Source organism: Microcaecilia unicolor, chromosome 6 (genome assembly GCF_901765095.1).
Source record: "Microcaecilia unicolor chromosome 6, aMicUni1.1, whole genome shotgun sequence".
Classification (NCBI taxonomy): Eukaryota; Metazoa; Chordata; class Amphibia; order Gymnophiona; family Siphonopidae; genus Microcaecilia; species Microcaecilia unicolor.
The window spans coordinates 93,883,933-93,908,239 of record NC_044036.1 but is presented as its reverse complement, the minus strand read 5'-3'; positions in this window follow the sequence as shown (position 1 = coordinate 93,908,239).

Genomic DNA, 24,307 nt, shown 5'->3' with positions numbered 1-24,307 from the left:
TGCACTGCATCCATTAAAAACTGCTCCAGGGACCTGCATAATGCTGTCAGGGAGCTGAGTATAACATTTCAGGCTGGCATACAGGCTGGCAAAAAAGGTTTTATTTTTATTTTTTTAGTGTGGGAGGGGGTTGGTGACCACTGGGGGAGTATGGGGAGGTCATTCCCCATTTCCTCTGGTGGTCATCTGATGAGTTGGGGCACCTTTTTGAGGCTTGGTCATGAAAATAAAAGGACCAAGTAAACCCGGCGAAATACTGATTAACGCCGCTTTTTTTTTCTATTGTCCGTGAAAGCCGGCCATCAGGTAGCCATGCCCATGCCCACCCATTTCTCGCCTTCGCTACGCCACTGACACGCCCCCTTGAACTTTCGCCAGCTCAGCAATGGGAAAGCAGCGATTCTGTCAAAAAAGCAGCTTTTGATTATACGGATTTCGCCGCTTTTGAGAGATCGCCGGCCAACTCCCGATTTATGTCGGAAGATGCCCGGCGATCACTTTCGAAAATAAGCCTGATAGGCACCAACAGTTTGTTTACTTCATGCGGTGTTGCCATTTTTATGGGTGTTGTAAGATCTTGTTTGAGACATTTACCACTGTATGCTGGAGAAAGAACAGACTCAATTTTATTCTGCTTTGCACTGGACATATTCTTAGTTTAGATGCTATTATTTTAAAGCCTGCTAAAAAATGCTATGAAAAAAATGCACTCTCAGCAAGCACAGAGCAAATACTCTTGGCAAGCACAGAGCAAATACCCTAGGTGGCAATTTGGTTAAACACCAATCCAGAAGTCAACTATGTGTGAAAATTAATCAGCTGCAGCTTTGTCATTTGTAAACAAAACAAAAAAATCAATAGTGCTTCACCGGGTGAAACAAATTTATTGACCACAGAAAGGTACAGATTTTTTTTTTAATACAATTTAAGAATAGTGGTTTTCTCAATTTTGGAGGAAAATTTAACCAAAAGAGTATTTTATTTATTTAGATTTTGCTCACACCTTTTTCAGTAGTAGGTACTCTGGATATTTCTCTGTCCCAGGAGGGCTCACAATCTAAGTTTGTACCTGAAGCAATGGAAGGTTAAGTGACTTGGCCAAGATCACAAGGTGTAGCAGTGGGATTTGAACTGGCCACTTCTGGATTGCAAGACTGGTGCTCTAGCCACTAGGCCACTCCTCCACTCCACTAGTTCTTTTTGCTATCAAGTCCTGTGAAGACTCCAGAAATTGAGATAAATCCAAACTTTCTACAGAAGTAGACACTATTCATCCATTTCGCTCTCACTTCTTATCTGAACTGAGCTTTTCTGAATATAGAATATGCTTTCAATAGATAAACTATCTGCATGAAGGTACGCAAGAACATTCTTTAAATACATTTTCAAAAGCTCTAAAGGAGCCAGATAAAAAGACACTGGAAAATTAAGTATCCTAAGATTTTTAACATGTTGCTTATTTTCCACAGCTTCCAGGTGAGAATGAATCAGGCAACTGTCTTTACAGAAACTGTCAGTAGATTGCAATGTTACAACTGATTGTTTAGTCTTTTGTTGTGCAGTTTCAACCTTTATAAATCTCTGTCAACTTAATCAGACTCAGACTTTCTTGAGATAATTTATACAATAAGGGATAGTTCCTTGTTTCAATTGCTCAATCCTCTTTACAACTTGCCAAATATCTTGAAGCATGTTGTTCCTGTTTTAATGCAATGTTTTGCACATAGGTTAATTTATTTATTTGGATTTTGCTCACACCTTTTCAGTAGTTGCTCAAGATGAGTTACGTTCAGGTACACTGAGTATTTCTCTGTCCCTGGAGAACTCACAATCTAATTTTGTACCTGAGTCGATGGAGGGTTAAGTGACTTGCTCAAGATCACAAGGAGCAGCAGTGAGATTTGAACCATCCACCTATGGATGTCAAGACCAGTGCTCTAACCACTAGGCCACTAAACATCCGTAATCTCACTGAAGAGAATATAGGACTAGATTCTATATATGACACCTTAAAAATCGGTGTATTGTATAAACTATGCCTAAAGCTAGGCACAGTTTATAGAATACGCCTAGTGCCAATCTGCATGACTAAATTTAGTCACAGGCATTGATGCTAAGTAAAACTTGGTGTAAATGCCTACACCTAAGTTAGGCGTGGAGTGGGTATATTCTGTAACAGCACGCATATTTTTAGAAACGCCCATGACCCGCTCATTCCCCTACCACAGCCAAGCCCCCTTTTCCAATCTGCAGGGCCGGTCTTAGGCAGGGGTGACAGGAGCGGTCGCACAGGGTCCTGCACCTCCAGGGGCCCCATGGCGCTTCCTCCTGCTCCCTACCCTTCGATCCTCAGCTTTCTTTCCAGCTGCCCTGCGTTTAAAAAGTCGCAGCGGCATCAGCATCAGCGAAAAAGCAGGCTCGCCTCTAGCCTTCCTTGCTCAGTGTGCTGCCTTCGCGGAAACCGGAAACAGGTGATTGCATCAAAGAAAGGCGGCACACTGAGAAAGAAGGGAAGGCTAGAGGCAAGCCTGCTTTTTCGCTGCCGCTACGACTTTTTAAACACAGGGTGGCTGAAAGGAAAGGAGGGCTGTGGAAAGCTGAAGGCACAGGTGGGGCTGGGGTTGGAACTGAAAAGTGAGGTAAGTTGGGGGCTGGGGCGAGTCACTGGACATGGAGGGGAGGGCAGAGGAGAATCGCTGGACATGGATGGGAGGGGAGGGAAGGGCAGGGGACAGAGGAGAATCACTGGATGTGGATGAGAGGGGAGGACAGGGGGCAACAGAGAATTGCTAGACATGGATAGGAGGAGAGGGCAGAGCAGAATCGCTGGATATGGATGGGAGGGGAGGGCAGGGAAAGAGGAGAGTTGCTGGACATGGATGGATGGAAGGAGAGGGCAGGAGAAATGCTGGACATGGATGGATATGAGTGAAGACAGGAAGGAGATGCACATGGATGGATGGGAGGGGAGAGAGTTGAAATGCTGGACATGGATGGAAGCGAGGAAAGAGAGAGGAGAAGATGCACATGGATTTAGGGGAGAGGAGAAATTCTGGACACGGATGGAGGGAAGGGGAGAGTTGAAATGCTGGAGATGGAGGGGAGGGAAGAGAAAGGATGTGAGATGAAGTGAGATGAACATGGATGGAGGGGAGGAGAGAGCGGAGAAATGCTGGACATGGATAGAGGAGAGGGAAGAGAGAGGAAGGAGATGCATATGAATGGAGGGGAGGGAAGAAAGAGGAAGGAGATGCTACTGATGGAGATGAGGGAAAGGGAAAAGAGGAGAAAAACTGCACATGGCTGGAGAAAATAGGCAAAAGCTGGATCCACTCTATACCTCCTCCAATCAAGTCTGCAGAGGACCCAGCTTTTACCTATGGATGTAGAGCAAGAAATGAAGAAGAAAGGAGGAAAGTAAAGAAATAAATGAAAAGGAAGCCCTGGAAGTGGAGTTAAGGGAGCAGATAGAGAGCAGCAGAATCAGAGACTGGGACCAACATGATCAGAAGAACAAAGTCACAAGACAGCAAAGGTAGAAAAAATAATTTTATTTTCATTTTAGTATTTGGAATATGTCCAATTTGAGAATTCACATCTGCTGACTTAATTTGCAATGTATAGCAATGTTCTGTTTTTCTGCTATTGTGCTGCATTCAGAGTCTGTATGCTAATTTGGTTTGTGTCATTTTGGGTATACTGGAGCTGTAACAGCTTACAGAAATTATTTATAATGAAAAAAAAACGTTACATTTCTTCTGTACTGGTGTAATATTTTCAGTGATTACTGTTTATATGCGCCATGGCTGGTTAAAGGGTGTGGCTAAATGTGCCAACTTTGTCCAGTTCAGCACACTATTAGCAGCCAACTTCATATAAAGTTAATTATGTTCAGTGGAAAATAAATCTGTTGGCTCAGGCTGCTTGCTATCTGAATATTCAATCGCTGTTTCATTATTGCTACCAAGTAATACATATTAAGGGGATTCGTTTTAATTCATTTATCCAGTCCTTACATGCACATGGTTTTGCTTTTTAAACCCAAAGGTTTCCTAGTACAGCATTTTTCATGTTTGAATTAGTTTTTGTATACAAGTTCTGCTTGATTTGTCTTTATTTGAAATAAAAGAATATGTTTAAAAACATATCTTATCAACAAGGAGCAGGACTGGGTGGGGGTGTGGCTAGGTGGGGGCAGGGCTACGTGGGACTAGGGGGGCCCAGCGAACTGCTCTGCACAGGGCCCCACAATTGCTAAGACCGGCCCTGCCAATCTGCATCTTAGAATTTATGCACATCACTTTACAGAATACGCTTAGAAAGTTATGCACGTAAATTCTAATTAATGCCAATTAGTGTCAATAATTACTTCTTAAGTGGCAATTATCAGCGCTGATTGACCTGTTAAGACTAATCAGTTAATTAAGTTGTGCGCGCTAATCAGAATATGACCTGATTTGCGCATATAACCCAAGTTGCACTATATAGAATCTGGGGGATAATGGATAAATAGAGGAATGCAATTAAGGGGGAGATTAAGTAATTTTTAAATTTCATTTTTACTTTAATTTTTACATAACAACTTAATTGCAGCAGGATTAGACTTAGATTTTTAAATCACTTGTCAGATAATTATAAATCACAACAGCATTTTTCAATTGCAGCAGTTGGTGAAATATGAGCTGCTGTCACATTTTAACCTGCCAAACCAGCGCCATATAAATGAAAATTATATGAAAATCAGACACTAACAAGCAATCAGTGTATCAGTAGCTTACAATACTCGCCTTGAGATACTTGATGAATTTGGTGCCACTGATCCAGGGGCGTAGCCAGACCTCAGCAGGAGGGGGGTCCAGAGCCCAAAGTGGGGGGAGGCACATATTAGTCCACCTCCCCCAGCCGCCACCACTTCTGACCCCTCTCGCCACTGACCCGCCACAGCCACTTCCGACCCCCCACTGCTGCTGCTGCCACAAGCCTTCTTCAGTGCCGGTCTCTGGCGCGCCGCATTTGCTGATCTATGCTGCTGTCTTCTTGAGTCCTGACATCCTGCACGTTCCTTTAAGTGAAACTAAGCATGCTCAGTTTCACCTAAAGGAACGTGCAGGCGCACCACGTTCGCTGATCTGTGCTTTCTTCCTCCTGACATCTGTCCGGACGTCAGGAGGAAGAAAGCACAGATCAGCAAAACCAGGGGCAGGACTAAATCTGTGTGGGCCCATGCCCCTGTGGCCCCACCTAGCTACACCTCTGCACTGATCTCACATTGTACATGGAATTCAAAGTTTGAAACAAAATTTTTCTCATCCAGTTTATCACTTTTCAATTTCAGATTTTCATAACATTTCCTCACTACTAAACTATTTATTCTGCCTTATTAATACAGCAACTGATTCCTAAATGAACAACAAACACTACCTGTACCATAACACTAAAGAAATGTCCCTAATGCAAATTCTCATTTTATCCAATCACAGATTAGTACTTCTTTCCTATCCATCCAATCACAGTACTGTTTCTCATTTTATCCAGTCACAGTACTTCCTTCCTATCCATCCAATCACAGTACAATTTTTCATTTTATCCAATCACAATGCAGTTTCTCATTTTATCCAATCGCTCCAGAACCAAAGTTATTACTTCACAAGAGAACTTACTGTACTAGCTGGGGTGTTAGTCAGTAAGCAGGCAGTGTGGAGGAACTTAAAAACACAACTGAGATTTTTTATTATTATTTGTAGCATTTAGACCCCGCTCTTTCCCGCTCGATAGCAGGTTCAGTGCGGCTTACAATACATGGGTAAAAATATCAGTGCTTTTTTTGTGCCGGTATGCAACGGTACGGTGTACCGGCACCTTTTTTTGCTAGCCCCCCCCCCTCCCCCGCGACACTCCGGGCGAGTCCTGCACTTAATTTTATTTATTTATTTTTTTTAAGACTCAGAACGCGCGAACGATGCAGCCGGCAGCGATTGAAAGAGGCTGTCTGGGCTGGCGTCTGCGTCGGGGCTTCCCTCACCCTCTGCGAGTCCCACGAAACAGGAAGTTGTAACAATGAAGGCGGGACTCGCAGAGGGTGAGGGAAGCTCCGACGCAGACGCCAGCCCAGACAGCCTCTTTCAATCGCTGCCGGCTGCATCGTTCGCAAGTTCTGAGTCTTAAAAAAAAAAACTAAGTGCAGGACTCGCCCGGAGTGTCGCGGGGGGAAGGATTGGGGAGAGAAAGAGGGAAACCAACAGAGGGAAGGATTGGGGAGAGAGAGAGAAAGAGGGAAACCAACAGAGGGAAGGATTGGGGAGAGAGGGAAAGAGGGAAACCAACAGAGGGAAGGATTGGGGAGAGAGGGAAACCAACAGAGGGAAGGATTGGGGAGAGAGAAAAGAGGGAAACCAACAGAGGGAAGGATTGGGGAGAGAGGGAAACCAACAGAGGGAAGGATTGGGGAGAGAGGGAAAGAGGGAAACCAACAGAGGGAAGGATTGAGGAGAGAGGGAAACCAACAGAGGGAAGGATTGGGGAGAGAGGGAAAGAGGGAAACCAACAGAGGGAAGGATTGGGGAGAGAGGGAAAGAGGGAAACCAACAGAGGGAAGGATTGGGGAGAGAGGGAAACCAACAGAGGGAAGGATTGGGGAGAGAGAGGGAAACCAACAGAGGGAAGGATGGGGAGAGAGAGGGAAAAACAGATGGAAGGATTGGGGAGAGAGGGGAAAAACAGATGGAAGGATTGGGGAGAGGGGAAAAACAGATGGAAGGATGGGGAGAGAGAGGGAAAACACAGATGGAAGGATTGGGGAGAGAGGGAAAAACAGATGGAAGGATGGGGAGAGAGAGGGAAAACAGATGGAAGGATGGGGAGAGAGGGGGGGGAACAGATGGAAGGATGGGGAGAGAGAGGGGGAAAAACAGATGGAAGGATGGGGAGAGAGAGAGGGAAAACGGAAGGATGGGGAGAGAAAGAGGGAAGACACTGGATGGAAGAATGCAGAAAGAAATAGGGGAGACACTGGAAGGATGAGGAGAGAAAGCAGAGCTGCTGGATGGAAAAGGGGAATAGAGAAAGACTGGAGAATAAGAAGAAGGGGCATGGGGAGAACAAGGGTGAGGAAAAGATGAAAAGCTACAGGTAGATGAAGGAAATTAAAGAATGGATAGTAAGAATGAATTAAATCTGGACAGAGAGAGAGCCTGAAAAATATTGAAGAAAGCAAAGAAAAAGGAGACAAAAATGACAAATGGCACAGAAGAGTTAAGCGAAAACAAAGGAAAGCAGAATCACAGACTGGGACCAATATGGAAAGAAAAACAGTCACCAGACAACAAAGGTAGAAAAAAATCATTTTATTTTCATTTTAGTGTTTGTAATATGTCCAATTTGAGAATTTACATTGGCTGTCTTATTTTGCACTGGGTATACTGGAGCTGTAAGAGCTTACAGAGATTATTTATCATGAAAAAAAATCACGTTATTTTTTTCTCCTATAGTACTATAATATTTTCAATGATGTCTGTTTATATGCGCCATGGCTGGTATAGGGGGTGTGGTTAATGTGGGTGTGGCTATCACAGGGGTGGAGCCATATGTGGTGACCCCGCCCATAATGAGTACCGGCACCTTTTTTTCTACAAAAAAAGCACTGAAAAATATCATAGAGATAACACAATTGTATTAGAGAAGGACAAGAGGAAGAGATGTGTGGGGAAGGATTGAGGTATGGTTAATGTTAATGTTGTGGATTAGGTAGATGTTCGTTGGTTGTTCGGATGTATCTTGGTATGGCGTTCCAGAGTTGGCTGCCTATAATAGAGAAGTTGGATGCGTAATAGGTTTTGTATTTGAGACCTTTGCAATTGGGAAGGTGAAGCTTTTGTTGTTAAATACTTAAAATGTAGTTTTTTTTTGTTTTGTTTTTTTATTTATTCAATTATTCAAATTATTACAAGAAACATCTTGTTTAGGAAGTGTCATACATATACATAAATCTTTCTCAGAGAAAACTTAATCACAAAAAGTAAAATAATTTTGCTCTTTATAAGAAATTGACACTCAAGTCCATAAATCAGGAATCCAAAATATAGGAAAAATACTGGAAACTGACAACAGAAAAAGAAAATATAACTGGATATCGCACTACATTAAGAGGGGATGCCTAATTATTTTATCGTTTATCCAATTTTGCTGAGGCTATAAGTGCAGAGACATGAGCAGGTTCCATAAATACATATTTTTTTACCCCCAAGCCTTATTATGCACTTGCAAGGGTATCTTAAAAAAAAGGTACCCCCCAAGTGCAACACTTCAGGCTTTAGGAGCAAGAATTGTTTCCTCCGCCGTCTAGTCTCCTTAGAGACATCTGGAAACAAGAGAATTTTAAACCCTAAAAAAGGCTTTTCTTTATTACGGAAAAACATGCGGAATATCCAATTCTTGTCTGGCAATAATGCCACAGTTGCCACCAAAGTGGCGGCTGAGGCAAGTTCAGAGTCAGTAGTTTCAAGCAAAAGAGAAATGTCTATTGGTTTATCAGGTATCCGATTCGGGTCTTTCCCAGGAATATAATAAACCAAGGTAAAAGGTGGAAGATTCTGTTCAGGAATATCCAAGATCTCACGCAAGTAGCGTTTTAACATTTCTTGAGGAGTTACATTTTGTACTCTGGGAAAGTTGACAAATCTTAAATTATGACTTTTAGTATAATTATCAAATACTTCAGTCTTCATCCTAAGACTGGTCAAATCTTTTATCATCGTAGATTGGATTACTTCAAAATTCGAAATTTTTTTATCAACTTTCTCCTCTAATTTCCCAAATTTGTCCTTCAGATCTTTAAACTCCTCTTCTTTTTTTAGAAAATCAGTCTCAAAAGATTTTAATCTTGGTAACGTCTCATTATTTTGCTTAAGAAAAATTTGACCCAGGTTAGACACCAAATCCCATAAGGTATCTAATGTCACATCTTTTGGTTTTTCTACTAACGCTCTGGGAATTTCAAACCTTGTGGAAGTCAGCTCCGGAGTCCGACTCTGTTCCTCAGCTCTTCTCCCCTCACTCCGCAGCGTCTCATTAGGCAAAATGCCCTCCGTTCTCTTCTCCGTTGTTAGCTGTGCTTCCAATCGACGCTCTACAGGGCCCTCTGTACCTTCCGGGGTAGACCCTGTCGATTCAAGGAGAAAAGAACTCGCGCCAATCGGCTGGGGAGGTGGTGAACGCATAGCGGGGCTTAACGTGACATCAGGGCCAAAGGAAGCCGAAGTCTCCAGTTCAACGGCGTTTCCAGCTGGCAACATCCCGCTTAGAGAGGCAAGACCTGGCGGTCTGAAGAATCGATCGATGGTACCAGGCAATGGGGGGGGGGGGGGTAGCGGGGAAGCTGTAGCCGCTACTCTCCCTCGACGTTTAGGCATTATTTCGAAGGTAAGATCCCGACCTGCAGGGTCTTAATGAAGTGTGGCCATCTTGGATCCCTCCCTTTAAAATGTAGTTTAACTACTACTACTTATCACTTCTATAGCGCTACAAGGCATACACAGTGCTGTACACCATACACAAAAGACAGTCCCTGCTCAAAGAGCTTACAATGTAATGGACAACTCCCAGCTTTTTTTGAGTATCTAAACTTTTTTGGATTAACTATTGAAAAGTAGTTTAACTCAGTAGTTAACTACAAGCCAGCAATGAATTTTGCATACATGTGAATGTTTTTACAAACATAAAATCGCATTTAAAAATAGCAAATAGTGCATATTGACATTTGCAAGTATGATTAAGCATGATTTGCTATTTTTCTACATACGATTACATCTGCAAAGATATTTTCAGGTTAGTATATGACATTGTTGTCTTTATTCTCATCTCGGAGCACTGCCTCTTTTCCCTTTAATTTTGTTGAACCCTTGGCTATCCAGGTCACTAAGGGGTCCTTTTACAAAGCCGCAGTAAGCACTAACGCATGCTTACCACAGCAAAAAAATGACTTACTGCAGGGCGTGGTGAGATACCAATGCCAGAAATGGTATTCAATGCTGATGAGTCAGAGAAACTGAAACAAATCTCTGTAAATCTGGAAAATGTAATGGGGCAATTTGACAAATTGAAGCGTGGCAAATCGCCTGGATCAGAATGTATACATCCCAGAGTACTAACAGAATTGTAAAATGAATTTGCAGAGCTATTGTTAGTAATATGTAATTTATCTTTAAAATCAAGCAAGGTACTGGAAGACTGGAGGGTGGCCAATGTAACACCAATATTTTAAAAGGGTTCCAGAGCTGATCCAGGAAATTATAGACCAGTGCCGGGCGAAATGGTAGAGACTATTGTAAAGAACAAAAGTACACAGCACATATATAAGCATGGATTAATAAGACTTGGAGGGGCATAATCGAACATCTATTTTGGCGGTGGCGCAACAGCTGGCCAGAACCGTATTATCGAAAAAGATGTCCGGCCATCTTTTTTTCCGATAATACGGTTTAGCCCGGCCAAATGCCAGAGTTCGCCGGGTTTGAGATCGCTGGGTTTGTTTTTCAGCGATAATGGGAAAAAATGCCGGCCATCTCAAACCCGGCGAAATCCAAGGCATTTGGTCATGGGAGGAGCCAGCATTTGTAGTGCACTGGTCCCCCTGACATGCCAGGACACCAACCAGGCACCCTAGGGGGCACTTCTAAAAATGTTTAAAAAATACAAAAAAAGCTCCCAGGTGCCTAGCTCTCTTACCTTGGGTGCTGAGCCCCCCCCAAATCCTCCCCAAACCCACACCCCACAACTCTACACCATTATCATAGCCCTTATGGGTGAAGGGGGGCACCTACATGTGGGTACAGTGGGTTTTGGGGGGGTTTGGAGGGCTTAACATTTACCACCACAAATGTAACAGGTGGGGGGGGGGGGGGGATGGACCTGGGCCTGCCTGCCTGAAGTGCACTGTACCCACTAAAGCTGCTCCAGGGACCTGCATACTACTGTGATGGAGCTGAGTATGACATCTGAGGCTGGCAAAAAATATTTTTAAAGATGTTTTTTGAGGGTGGGAGGGGGTTAGTGACCACTGGGGGAATAAGTGGAGGTCATCCCTGATTCTCTCCGGTGGTCATCTGGTCATTTCGGCCACCTTTTTGTGCCTTGGTTGTAAGAAAAACAGGACCAGGTAAAGTCGTCCATGTGCTCGTCAGGGACGCCCTTTTTTTTCCATTATGGGTTGAGGACGTCCATGTGTTAGGCACGCCCAAGTCCCGCCTTTGCTACACCTCCAATATGCCCCCTTGAACTTTGGCCATCCCTTCGACGGAAAGCAGTTGGGGACGTCCAAAATCGGCTTTCGATTATACCGATTTGGACGATCCTGTGAGAAGGATACCCATCTTCCGATTTGTGTCGAAAGATGGGTGTCCTTCTCTTCGAAAATGAGCCTGATAATTTTGAGGAGCATATCTGCATGCTGGAAACTGCAAATAAGACTTTGCTGGACCATATAGATCAAGAAAACCACAGCCGCAGAAACAACCTACAGGTGATAAGGCTATCGAACACTGTTAAGGATGTGGAGTATAGGCAGGTGCTTGTGACTTGGCTTCTGGAGGCACCGGGTCTGGCACCACCACCGATGTCCCTGATCATCAAGAGGGCACATAGACTGGGCCAGAGGAAAGAGGGAGAGAAACAGCCTAGGCCTGTGATAGCCAGGTTCCTCAACTATGCTGATAACGAGCGGATATAAGCTGCTTATTGCACCCATCATGAGCTGAAATATGGTCAGCATAACATTCTTCTTTTCCAAGATTTTTTGGTACAAGCAGCGGAAAAATGGTGTGCCATGGTGCCTTTTTGTAAAGAACTCTTTAAGCAGCACATAAAATTCTCCTTACTCTATCCAGCAAGGGCTCGCATACCATATGCAAATAAAATCCTGTTCCTTGACACAGCTAAAGAATTGGAGCATTTTTTGCATGGTCTGCCACTGCTTCCTATGAATATGGAGCACTGAACTTACTGAGCATTATCAGTAAGTGCTAGTGGGGGACTGAGGGGCCTTGCATCGCCATTTTTGTTGTTTCTGCCTTCTTGCCATGGTACTATACCTCTTACAGTGCTGGACTCCTTGCCTTCTTTTTACCCCACATTCGAGCTGGATTGCGACCTCTGCATTGGCTAATATACTCTATGGGGGGACAGGCAATATCTTTTTGTTCTCTATTTTGTTCCACAATGGATGTGACATATTTTTGGGCGGTTCTCCTCCACTGACAATTTGCATCTAGTGCTGGTCCTGATTGCTTCTTTTACCTTGGAGGGGTTGCATAATTACCAGCTGGACCTCTATGCATGGCATTTCATTTTCTCAATGCTTTTGAATGACCTTTGCCTGAAGTCTTCCTTTCTCATGTTTGCTTTGTGTCTTTTTTTTTAGGTTCCATACTATTCAGCTTGGACATATTTGGAGTCACTATGGATGTTTTGCTAGCAATTGAACCCTGGTGCTGGTGACCTGGACTATGGGTAGAATGTTTAATCTGGGAAATAAGAAAGGGGGGGAAGGGGGAGTGTTTATATGTGTGGTTATAAGTGTGTATGAGGGGATGAGGTAGGGTGTGAATGAGTGTGGGAGTGCATGGGTATGGATGAGACTTCTTGCTGCTCTCTGCGTGGAGAAATGATCTGTAATGGGAGGATTATTGTCTCTTCTCAGGATATGGTGTGGGTGGGGTCCCGCTGGGAGGCCCCAAGCCCATTTCTGTAGACTTCCTTATTGTTTGGTCTTACTATTTCGACTCCTTTGAATATGGCTAACTTAACCATCATCACACGTAACGTGGATGCTATACATTCTCCTATTAAGCAAAAAAAGATAGTCTTATTTAGCCAAGGAGGCTGCCGCGGCTTTCCTTCAAGAAACACATCTCACAGCAACTGAGCACACTAAATTGAAACAGGCATGGGTGGGGCAATTGGAGTGTTCTGCCTTTTCCTCTAGGCACTGGGGGGGTGGTGACCCTAATTCATAAATGTATCCCTTTTAATGTGCACAAATAGATACAAGACCCTGAAGACAGATTTTACATTATGGCTGGAGACTTATGGGGGCACAATATATTATTGGGAAATGTTTATGCCTCCAGTGGTTATATGATCATGCCCTTTTCTACATGCTGCTGATGTCTTTGTATGTTATTAAATCATTCTTGGTGGTGATTTCAATGTCACTGCTAACCCACTGATAGATTGTAAACCCACTAAACAGCCACAGAAAAAATTTGCTCATAAAGGGATTAATTTTTTAATGAAAGAACTTGGTTTAGTGAATGTTTAGCGAGCTATGCATCCTGATGACAAAGATTTTACCTTTTACTCCAATCCCCATAAGATCTAATCTAGGTTAGATTATTTGCTGCTCATGGACTCCTTCTTTTCCAAGTTGCGGGGGAGCACTATTAAAGATTCCATAATCTCTGATCATGTGACCTTTATGGGGACCCTCCGCTTTATTGCCACTACTACTGACCGTATAAGACTCATGTCCCTATATGACTCATGTCCCAGATTTTCATGTTTTCCTTCGCCAAAAATGGGAAGAGTACATGAATGTCAATGCTACTGCAGATGTTGGCCCAGTGGTTCTTTGGAACATGGCCAAGGCAGTTATGCAATGTCATATTCTAGCGTATGCAGTGTCAATGACAAAGAAACAAGGGGGGAAACGTTTACAGCTCACTAATACCTTGAGGGATCTTGGGACCACTCATATCTCTAGTTAAAACCCTTCAGTCCAACAACAAATAAAAGACACTAAAGGCCACATAAACAGTATTTGACAACAGAGAGCGCGGAACGGTCCATCTTTTTTCAAGGTTACAATTTTTCTAAATGGAGCAACAAAACAGATAAATTACTAGCCCAGTTAACGTGGCGCATAAAACTACACACATTGTTACCCACTTCAAGGATAAACATGGCAGATTATATACCTTTCATTCAGATATCTTTCACCAATTTGTGTCTTTCTATAAAATGCTGTATGCCAGACAGGAAGGTGATGAAGCATAGCGCTCCCTCTTCTTTGAGAATTTAGTCATGCTGTAGCTATCTGGTTCTCAGGCTGAGTGCCTTAGTGCTTCCATAAAGGGGGAGGAAAGTCAGGTAGCCATTTTAGAAACTGATGTTGGCAAAGACCCCGGGGCCCTGAATTCTATAAAATCCTTAAAGATAAGATTCCACACCTCACCCCCCATGCAAGCTATGATTATGGGGCTCCTGACAGATTCCCAGCTCAATCTGGCTCAAAGCTTAGCCCAAGCTGTCATCTTGCCCAAGCCTGGGAGGACTCTGGATCAGCTTGGATTGTATTGCCCCATTTCTTTACTGAACCAAGATAATAAGATTTTGACTGGCATTCTGGCAGCTAGGTTAAACAAGTTTCTTCCCTCCCTCATTCATACTGATCAGGCGGGCTTTGTGCCTGGCCTCTATGCTTCCATGAACCTTCCGGAAAGTGTTAGTTGTTCTGCACTCCAGACTCCGCCCATCAGATAGATCTCTTATTATGAGCCTAGATGTAGAAAAAGCTTTTGGTATGGTGACTTGGCATCATCTATTTGCCATGATGAATGTGGTGGGTATCTGGGGGAACGTCACACAATGTGTACATGCTCTTCACAGGAACCCATCTGTACACCTCATTGTTAATGGATGCCTATCAGCCCCATTTGAGTTATAGTGGGGTATGCAGCAAGGATGCTGCCTCTCCCCCCCTCCCCCCCCATTATTCTTGCTATCATTAGAGCCCTTGGCTGTTAAAATTTGCTCTGATCCAGCCATACAAGGCATACAGGTAGGAACCCAAGAATATAAAATTAATATGTTTGCCTATGACATATTATGGTATGTCACTCAGGCTGACCACATGGTGCCCTGGATTATGCAGCTCATTAATGGTTTTGATAGTTTTACTGGGCTCAAAATTAATTACAACAAGATGGAGGCCATGCCTTTAAACCTGGTCATGGGAGACACCTGGCTATGATGCTGGCGGTGAGGTTGGCAACGGGCTCTTTCAAATATTTGGGAATCATCCTTAGTTTAGATGCCACTGTTATTTATGCTAAGAACATTACTGATATCATAGGGAAAATTCGAGCTTTGTGCGACTGTTGGCAAGATCTTCCTCTAACACTGACGGGTTGGGTAGCACTGGTTAAAATGGTCTTGATCCTCAACCTGCTCAATCCTATGCAAACTATGCCCTTTTGGATAACTGGGCCTGATGTTCAAAATTTCATTTCATTATTAGCTCCTTTATTTGGAACAGGAAAAGGGTTCAGTTTAGCTATGCTAAATTAACCCAAACCAAGTTTAATAGGGGTCTCGCCTTGCCACATCTCCGCCTGTTCAATACAGCTAGTATCCTTCGGTGTATTTACGAGGGGATTACTCAGTCTTTTTACTACTTCTTTCTGGGCCTGTTGACACACTGCTCTACTCTTTTTGGCTCGAATTCTTGGTTTGGTGGGGGAGCAGGGGCGTAGCCACGGGTGGGCCTGGACGGGCCCAGGCCCACCTATTTCCCTCCAGGCCCACCCATCCACAACCTTTGCACGCTGTCGCTGCCCTTTTGTCCCGCGGAGGTAGCGTTCAGAGTTTCCTTCCTGCCCTGTCTTCTCCCCAGGCTCCGCTGCATCATCCCTGCAAGTGGAATCCTTCTCTTTTTCGGCCTTCTCGCTGCGCTGCCATACACACAGGCAGCTTCGCTCCTCCCTGCCGTGTCCATTCTGGCCCTCTATGATGCACTTCCTGTTTAGGGCCGGATGAACGCGGTGGGGGAGAGCGAAGCTGCCTGTGTGTATGGCAGCGCAGCGCAACGGCCAAAAAGGATTCCACTTGCAGGGACGATGCAGCGGAGTCTGGGGAGAAGACAGGGCAGGAAGGAAATGCTGAACGCTGCCTCCGCAGGACAAAAGGGCAGCAACAGCGCGGGAAGGATGTGGATTCGCGGGCCTGGAGGGAAAGTGGCTGAGCTGCTGGGACATGGGAGGGAGAGGAGGAAGGAACTTGAGGGAAGGGAGAAGCTGCTGGGACATGGGAGGAAGAGGAAGAAGGGACTGGAAGGAAGGGAGAAGCTGCTGGGACATGGGAGGGAGAGGAAGAAGGGACTGGAGGGAAGGGAGAAGCTGCTGGGACATGGGAGGGAGAGGAAGAAGGGACTGGAGGGAAGGGAGAGAGCTACTGGACATGGGAGGGAGAGGAGGAAGGGACTTGATGGAAGGGAGAGAGCTACTGGGACATGGGAGGGAGAGGAAGAAGGGACTGGAGGGAAGGGAGAGAGCTACTGGGACATGGGAGGGAGAGGAAGAAGGGACTGGAGGGAAGGGAGAGAGCTACTGGGACATGGGAGGGAGAGGAAGAATTGACTGGAGGGAAGGGAGAGAGCTACTGGACATGGGAGGGAGAGGAGGAAGGGGCTGGAGAGCTGCTGGACAAGGGAGGAAGAGGAAGAAGGGACTAGAGGGAAGGGAGAGAGCTGCTGTACATGGGATGGAGAGGAGGAGGGGATTGGATGGAAGGGAGAGAGCTGCTGGACAAGGGAGAAAGAGGAAGAAGGGACTGGAGGGGAGAGAGCTGCTGGACATGGGAGGATAGGGAGAGAAAGAGGGGAGATGGATGAAAGGATGCAGAGAGAAAGGGGAGAGACTGGAAGGATGTGGAGAGAGAGGGGAGACTGAACAAAAAAGGGTAGAGAGATAGAGACACTGGATAGAAGGAGAGGGGAGATAGAGACACTAGATGGAAGGATCAGGAGAGAGGGTAGATGGGTGGAAGGATGAGGAGAGAAAGAGGGAAGACACTGGATGGAAGGGTAGGGAGAAAAAGGAGACGCTGGATGCAAAAGAAAGAGGGGAGACACTGGAAGGATGGGGAGAGAAAGAGGGGAGCTGCTGGATGGAAAGAGGGAGAGGACAGAATAGGGAAAGACTGGAGAATAAGAGGAAGGGGCATGTGGAGAACAAGGGTGAGGAAAAGATGAAAAGCCATAGGTGATGAACGGACAGGAAACCCTGGCAAGAGAAAGACGAAGGAAAGCAGAATCTAGAGACTGGGAGCAACACAATGAGAAAAGTAAATGGCCATACAACAAAGGTAAAGAAAATAATTTTATTTTTAATTTAGGATAAAGTAATATGGTACCTGTGTTAATAAAGTTTCAGAGACCAATACTTCCTTCCTTAGGTCAGGAGAGGATATCATAACAGCATTATACTGACCCGAGGCAGGAGGTTTTGGCCTCTGAAAGCTCATTGAAAAGGGTGTTAGGCTATGAAATAAATTATTTTCTGAAACCTGATGCACTGAAAAGCAGCACTTTACCCCTGTGTGACAAATGCGTCTGATAACTGGTGGCAAACATTGGAAGGTAAATTGGTAAGGAGTTCCCCCTTTTTGCTCCTTAATCTCAACCTAGGGTTTGCTCCTTGTGTGTGTGGATCTATTTTTCATTCTTGGTCGAGGGCAGGATTGACAACTTTGGGTGATGTGTTATAACTAGGGAAAGGACAGTATCCATCTTTTAATCAAATGCAGAATACTCAGGAGGTGCTTCCTATTCACCATTTTCAATATCTGCAGCTTAGACATTATTATACTACACTATGCAGAACCCATGCAGACAGCTGGGAGGCGGGCTGCCTCACTGAACACTTTTTTTTACCATTCCTGCTGACTAACACACTTTCCTTTTGGTACCATCTGGGAAGGAATTTACAGGAGAATGCAATACCGCAAACGTTTGTCCAGGTGTGATCCAAGGTTCTGCATACTGACATCTAGGGGCATGAGCTTAAGGCTCAATTTCTCAGTCTTTATACTTGTGTTAAAGATGCTCAGTTACAGGAAACTCAATAAAATATTACACAATACATATTTGACCAGAGATCGAGGGGTGAAGATGGGTCTTTGGTACAATGATACTTAAGGGGTAGGGCTATGCCAAGTACACTTCTTCATATGCTTATGGAGTGTCCATAACTTACAATTTGGAACAGAGTTTTTTATTAGCTGAATAGGATCCTCCAAACCACCTTAGACTAGAATATGCAAGCCCTACTTTTAGGTGACAAACACGTTTTTATAGATCAACTGGTGCCTTTGGAGGTGAGGAAATTTGTGTTCCCTGCTATCTTGCTAGTTAAAAAAATAATCCTTACATGTTGGTCTTCCCCAGCACCTCCTCAGTTTCAGATCTGGGCAGCACGAATGAAGGAAGTCACTGCTTTTGAACTTAGAACTTACTGGGACCTGAATGGGAGATTACGGAAGACTCTGGATTCATTTGCTTCAACATAGAGTGGAGGATGGAGTGTTACCCATCTGATTTGGGCTGCTCCTTATGTTCCTGCCCAGATCTCCTGTTTATGTTACTATCTTGGTTTGGTACTGTCTTGCTTTGTACATCACTTCAGTAATGTTATAGCTCACCATCTGTTATTTGACCTCTAGTGACAGATTGCACATGATATCTTTTTCCTCTTGATGCCATTCACTGCTACCTTACTCTCCCACTTTATCTTTACATGTTGAGCTGTGTATGTCTCCCTACCTATGTGGACTTTTCAGATGTATGACTGTGGTTCTGAATGAATGTGGTATGTTTGTTGGAGTTTGTTATTGGAAGAAAGTGCCATTCCTGTGCAGTATGTTGTGATTTCAGTATAGTTTACTGTGTTGTAACCTTTTTCATGTATTACCAGCTCTTATCTCATTCTGTTACTGCATGTGTGTGTTACACTTCAATACAACAGAGTTTTAAAAAAAAGGTACAGAAAAGGGTGACAAAAATTGTAAAGGGCATCGAATGACTTCCCTAGGAGGAAAGGCTAAAGCGGCTAGGGCTCTTCAGATTGGAGAAGAGACGGCTGAGGGCCATGAGGGGAGATAGTACAGAGGTCTGTAAAATACTTAGTGGAGTGGAATGGGTAGACATGAAGGTAAAATTATGTATCATACCTGATAATTTTCTTTCCATTAATCATAGCTGATCAATCCATAGACTGGTGGGTTGTGTCCATCTACCAGCAGGTGGAGATAGAGAGCAATCCTTTTGCCTCCCTATATGTGGTCATGTGCTGCCGGAAACTCCTCAGTATGTCGATATCAAAGCTCCATCCGCAGGACTCAGCACTTAGAGAATTACACCCACAAAGGGACACTCTGCCCAGCTCACCACCGCCGAAACAGGGGAGGGGAATTAACCCAGCTCATCCCCACACAAGTGGGGGAGGGGAATCATCCCCGCGGAGCGGGGGAGGGACACCACACCCGCCGATGCGGGGGGATCTGGCTTATCCTGCAACCGCAACCGCGGGAGGAGCTGACTGACCCTAACACCGCCGAAGCGGGAGGGGTACAAAGCTGCCCTACAGCCGCACGAAGCGGGAGGGAGTGCCGGCAGAATTTAAATCTCAATCCAGCCCCGTAAAACGGAGGGGAGAGGAATGCAGCAGCTCACTGTAACACAAACTCGTCTCAACTCTTGAAGAATCCAAGTGAAAAAATAACTTGAACACGAAGTCTTCCTGAACAGGAACTGAAGACTAAACTTGAATCTGAAATGCAACCAGAATATAAACAGTACAGATATCTGGGAGGGACTATGGATTGATCAGCTATGATTAATGGAAAGAAAATTATCAGGTATGATACATAATTTTACCTTCCATATCATCAAGCTGATCAATCCATAGACTGGTGGGATGTACCGAAGCAGTACTCACCCAGGGCGGGACATAGAAATCCCTGACCGCAACACTGAAGCTCCAAACCGGGCCTCCACCCGAGCAGCCACAGTCAAGCGGTAATGCTTGGAGAATGTATGGGCCGAAGCCCAAGTTGCCGCCTTGCATATCTCTTCCAAGGAGACGGAACCGGCCTTTGCCATCGAGGCCGCCTGAGCTCTTGTGGAGTGAGCCTTCAGCTGGATAGGCGGCACCTTCCCCGCGGCCACATAAGCCGCTGCAATGGCTTCCTTGACCCATCTTGCCACTGTAGGCTTAGCAGCCTGCAGACCCCTACGAGGACCTGCAAACAGGACAAACAGATGATCCGATTTCCGGAAATCATTGGTCACTTCCAAGTATCTGATGATGACTCGTCTCACATCCAGACATTTGAGAGCAGAGTATTCCTCTGGGTAGTCCTCCCTACGAAAGGAAGGGAGACAGAGCTGCTGATTCACATGGAAGCGAGAAACAATCTTGGGCAGGAAGGAAGGCACTGTGCGAATAGTCACTCCTGCCTCAGTGAACTGCAGAAAAGGCTCTCGACATGAGAGCGCCTGGAGCTCGGAAACTCTTCTGGCTGAAGTGATAGCCACCAAAAAGACTGCTTTCAACGTCAGGTCTTTCAGAGATGCCCTCGACAAGGGTTCAAAAGGCGGCTTCTGCAATGCTCTTAGCACCAGATTGAGATTCCATGCAGGCACCACAGAGTGCAGAGGAGGGCGCAGGTGATTAACTCCCTTGAGAAAGCGCACCACATCTGGCTGTGAAGCCAGGGAAACACCCTTCAGGCGGCCCCTGAAGCAAGTCAGAGCCGCTACCTGGACTTTAAGGGAACTGAGCGACAGGCCTTTCTCCAGACCTTCTTGCAGGAACGCCAACACTGAAGAAATTGGAGCAGTGAAGGGAGAAAGTGAGCCTGCTTCACACCACGCTGCAAAGGTACGCCAAACCCTGGCGTAAGCAGTAGAAGTAGAGCGCTTCCTCGCTCTCAGCATAGTGGCGATGACCTTGTCTGAGAAGCCCTTCTTTCTCAGACGCTGCCGCTCAATAGCCAGGCCGTAAGACCAAAGGGGGAGGGATCCTCCATCACCACGGGACCCTGATGTAACAGGCCCTGCTCCACAGGCAGTCGCAGAGGATCGTCGACTGAAAGCCTGATCAAGTCCGCATACCAGGGAAGTCTGGGCCAGTCCGGACCCACCAGGATTATCCGGCCCGGATGCTTTGCCACCCGGTCTAGCACCCTGCCCAACATGGGCCAGGGCGGGAACACATAGAGAAGCTCTTGTGTCGGCCACTGTTGGAGAAGAGCATCTACTCCCAGGGATCGAGGGTCCCGTCCTCTGCTGAAAAAGCGCGGCACTTGGCAATTGGCCGATGACGCCATCAGATCTAGGCTCGGCTGGCCCCAGCGCTTCGTGATGTCCAAGAACGCCTGAGCAGATAGCTGCCACTCTCCGGGCTCCAAGGTATGGCGACTGAGAAAGTCCGCCTTGACATTCATGACTCCGGCAATGTGGGCCGCTGACAGCTGTTCCAGGTTCGCTTCCGCCCACTGGCATAGATTCATGGCCTCCTTGGCTAGAGGGGCGCTCTTGGTACCTCCCTGGCGGTTGACATAGGCCACAGCAGTGGCATTGTCCGACAGGACCCGTACTGGCTTCAACGCCAGTACCGGGATGAACTCCAAAAGCGCCAACCGAATGGCTCTGAGTTCCAGGAGGTTGATAGACCACTTTGCCTCTGCAGGAGACCAGAGCCCCTGCGCTGTCCTTCCCAAGCAGTGGGCTCCCCAGCCCATCAAAGAGGCGTCCGTCGTGACGACAATCCACTCTGGGGTCACCAGAGGCATTCCTGCAGACAACTTGTCTGTCTGCAGCCACCAGCTCAGCGCCTTGCGCACTGCTGGGTCCAAGGGAAGGCGCACAGCATAATCCTCCAACATCGGAGTCCAGCGCTGCAACAGAGAGTGTTGTAGTGGTCTCATATGAGCCCTGGCCCAGGGCACTACTTCCATCGTGGCCGTCATAGAGCCCAACAGCTGCACATAGTCCCAAGCCCGAAGAGGAGAGGCTACTCGGAACTGGTCCACCTGAGCCTGAAGTTTGACAATCCGATTGTCTGGCAGGAACACTCTGCCCACTTGGGTGTCGAATCGAACTCCCAGATACTCCAGGGACTGAGTCGGGCGCAGCTGGCTCTTCTTCCAGTTGATGATCCACCCCAGGGAGCTCAAAAGAGCAACCACCCGGTTCACAGCTTTGCCGCACTCTGCATAAGAGGGGGCTCGGATCAACCAGTCGTCCAGATAAGGATGGACTTGTACTCCTTCCTTTCGCAGGAAGGCCGCGATGACCACCATTACTTTGGAAAAGATCCGCGGAACAGTAGCCAACCCGAAAGGGAGGGCTCTGAACTGGAAGTGTCGTCCCAGGACTGCAAGACGCAGGAAGCGTTGATGAGGAGGCCAGATGGGAATATGTCCAAGGAAGCCAAGAACTCTCCTGCCTTCACTGCCGCTATAACAGAGCGGAGAGTCTCCATGCGAAAGTGCCGCACTTTCAAGGCCCGATTGACCCCTTTGAGGTCGAGGATAGGCCGGACAGAACCTCCTTTCTTTGGTACCACAAAGTAAATGGAGTAACGTCCCTTGCCAGTCTGATTTTCTGGTACCGGAACGACCGCACCCAGGCGGATCAGGTTGTCCAAGGTCTGCTGCACTGCCACAGCTTTGACCGGAGACTTGCAGGAGAGAGTACAAACCCGTCTCTTAAGGGTCGGCAGACCTCTAGCTTGTAGCCGTCTCTGATGACTTCCAGCACCCAAGCGTCTGAAGTTATTGTGGTCCACTCGCCCAGAAACGAGGACAGCCGTCCTCCAATCTGCACTGGGGCGTGGACCAAGGCCCCGTCATTGAGTACGAGACCCTGGGGGAGGACCGGAGGGAGCACCTCCGGGACGGCGGTCTCTGCGAAAGGAATGCTGCTTGGGGGAGAAAGTCCTCTTGAAGGAAGAGGGGGCAGAGGAGCCCGACCTGCCCGGGCGGTACCGACGGGCTTCCTGAAACCGTCCTCTGGAGGTACCGGAACGAGTACTAGCCCGAGCCCTGACCTCTGGTAACTTCTTGCCCTTAGACGTGCCGAGATCGGTCACGATTTTGTCCAGCTCGACCCCAAAGAGCAGCTTGCCTTTAAAAGGCAATCTAGCCAGGCGGGATTTAGAGGCGTGGTCAGCAGACCAATGTTTCAGCCAAAGCCACCGCCGCGCAGAGACTGTCTGAGCCATGCCTTTAGCTGAGGCTCTCAAGACATCATACAGCAAGTCTGCCAAATAGGCTAAGCCCGATTCCAGGGCCGGCCAATCAGCCCTCAAGGAATGATCCGAGGGGGAAGCCCGCTGCACCATAGTCAGGCACGCCCTGGCCACATAGGAACCGCAAACCGAGGCCTGCAAACTTAAAGCAGTCGCCTCAAAGGACGACCTTAAGGCCGCCTCCAATCTTCTGTCTTGGGCGTCCTTTAGGGCCGTGCCACCTTCCACCGGCAAAGCCGTTTTCTTAGTCACCGCAGTGATTAAAGAATCCACGGTAGGCCACAGATAGGCCTCACGTTCACTTTCAGGCAAAGGATAGAGGCGGGACATAGCCCTAGCCACTTTGAGGCTCGCTTCCGGGACATCCCATTGAGCCGAAATTAAGGTGTGCATGGCATCATGCACGTGGAAGGTTCTAGGCGGGCGTTTCGTCCCCAGCATAATGGCAGAGCCAACAGGGGCTGAGGGAGAGACGTCCTCCGGAGAGGAAATCTTCAAAATGCCCATGGCCTGCACTAACAGGTTGGGCAAATCCTCTGAGCTAAAAAGCCGCGCTGCAGAGGGGTCATCCGCTCCAACCGAGCAGGGATCCATCTCCTCCAAGGAATCCGCAAAGGACCGTTGGGAGAACTCAGATACGCTGCCCTCATCTACATCGGAGGAGACAAGGTCCTCCAAGGCCTGGGAATCAACCCGAGGGCGTTTACCTCCGGGGACCTCAACCTCTTTACCAAACGAGGGAGCAGGGGCAGCGTTTTGCATAAGGAAGGCCTGATGCAGCAGCAAAACAAACTCGGGGGAGAAACCCCCCAGACTGTGCACTTCCGCAGCCTGGGCTACAGCCCTAGACGCACCCTCAACCGGCGCTCGCAAGAGCGGGGAAGAGACATGCTGCGCATCCAAAATGGCGTCCGGTGCGACACTCCGCGAAGGAGCCGCGCGGGAAAAACGGCGCTTAACTTTAGCCGCTTTGGTGCCGTCGCCCAAATTAAGGGCGTCCATGGCATTAATGTCTCCCTCAAGGGCGGCCCACGAAGAAGCCGTCCGAGCCGCGTGGCCGGCCAAGATGGCGGAGGCGAGCAGCGGGGGATGGGCGTTTATGGCGGGAAAAACCGCCACGCCGGAGGAAGGACCGGGACACTCATCGGTCACGAAACTGTCACCCAACAAGGGCGAATCAGACTTTAAGACCCCCGCATCCCCTCTAGAAGCGCCTAAGCGATCCG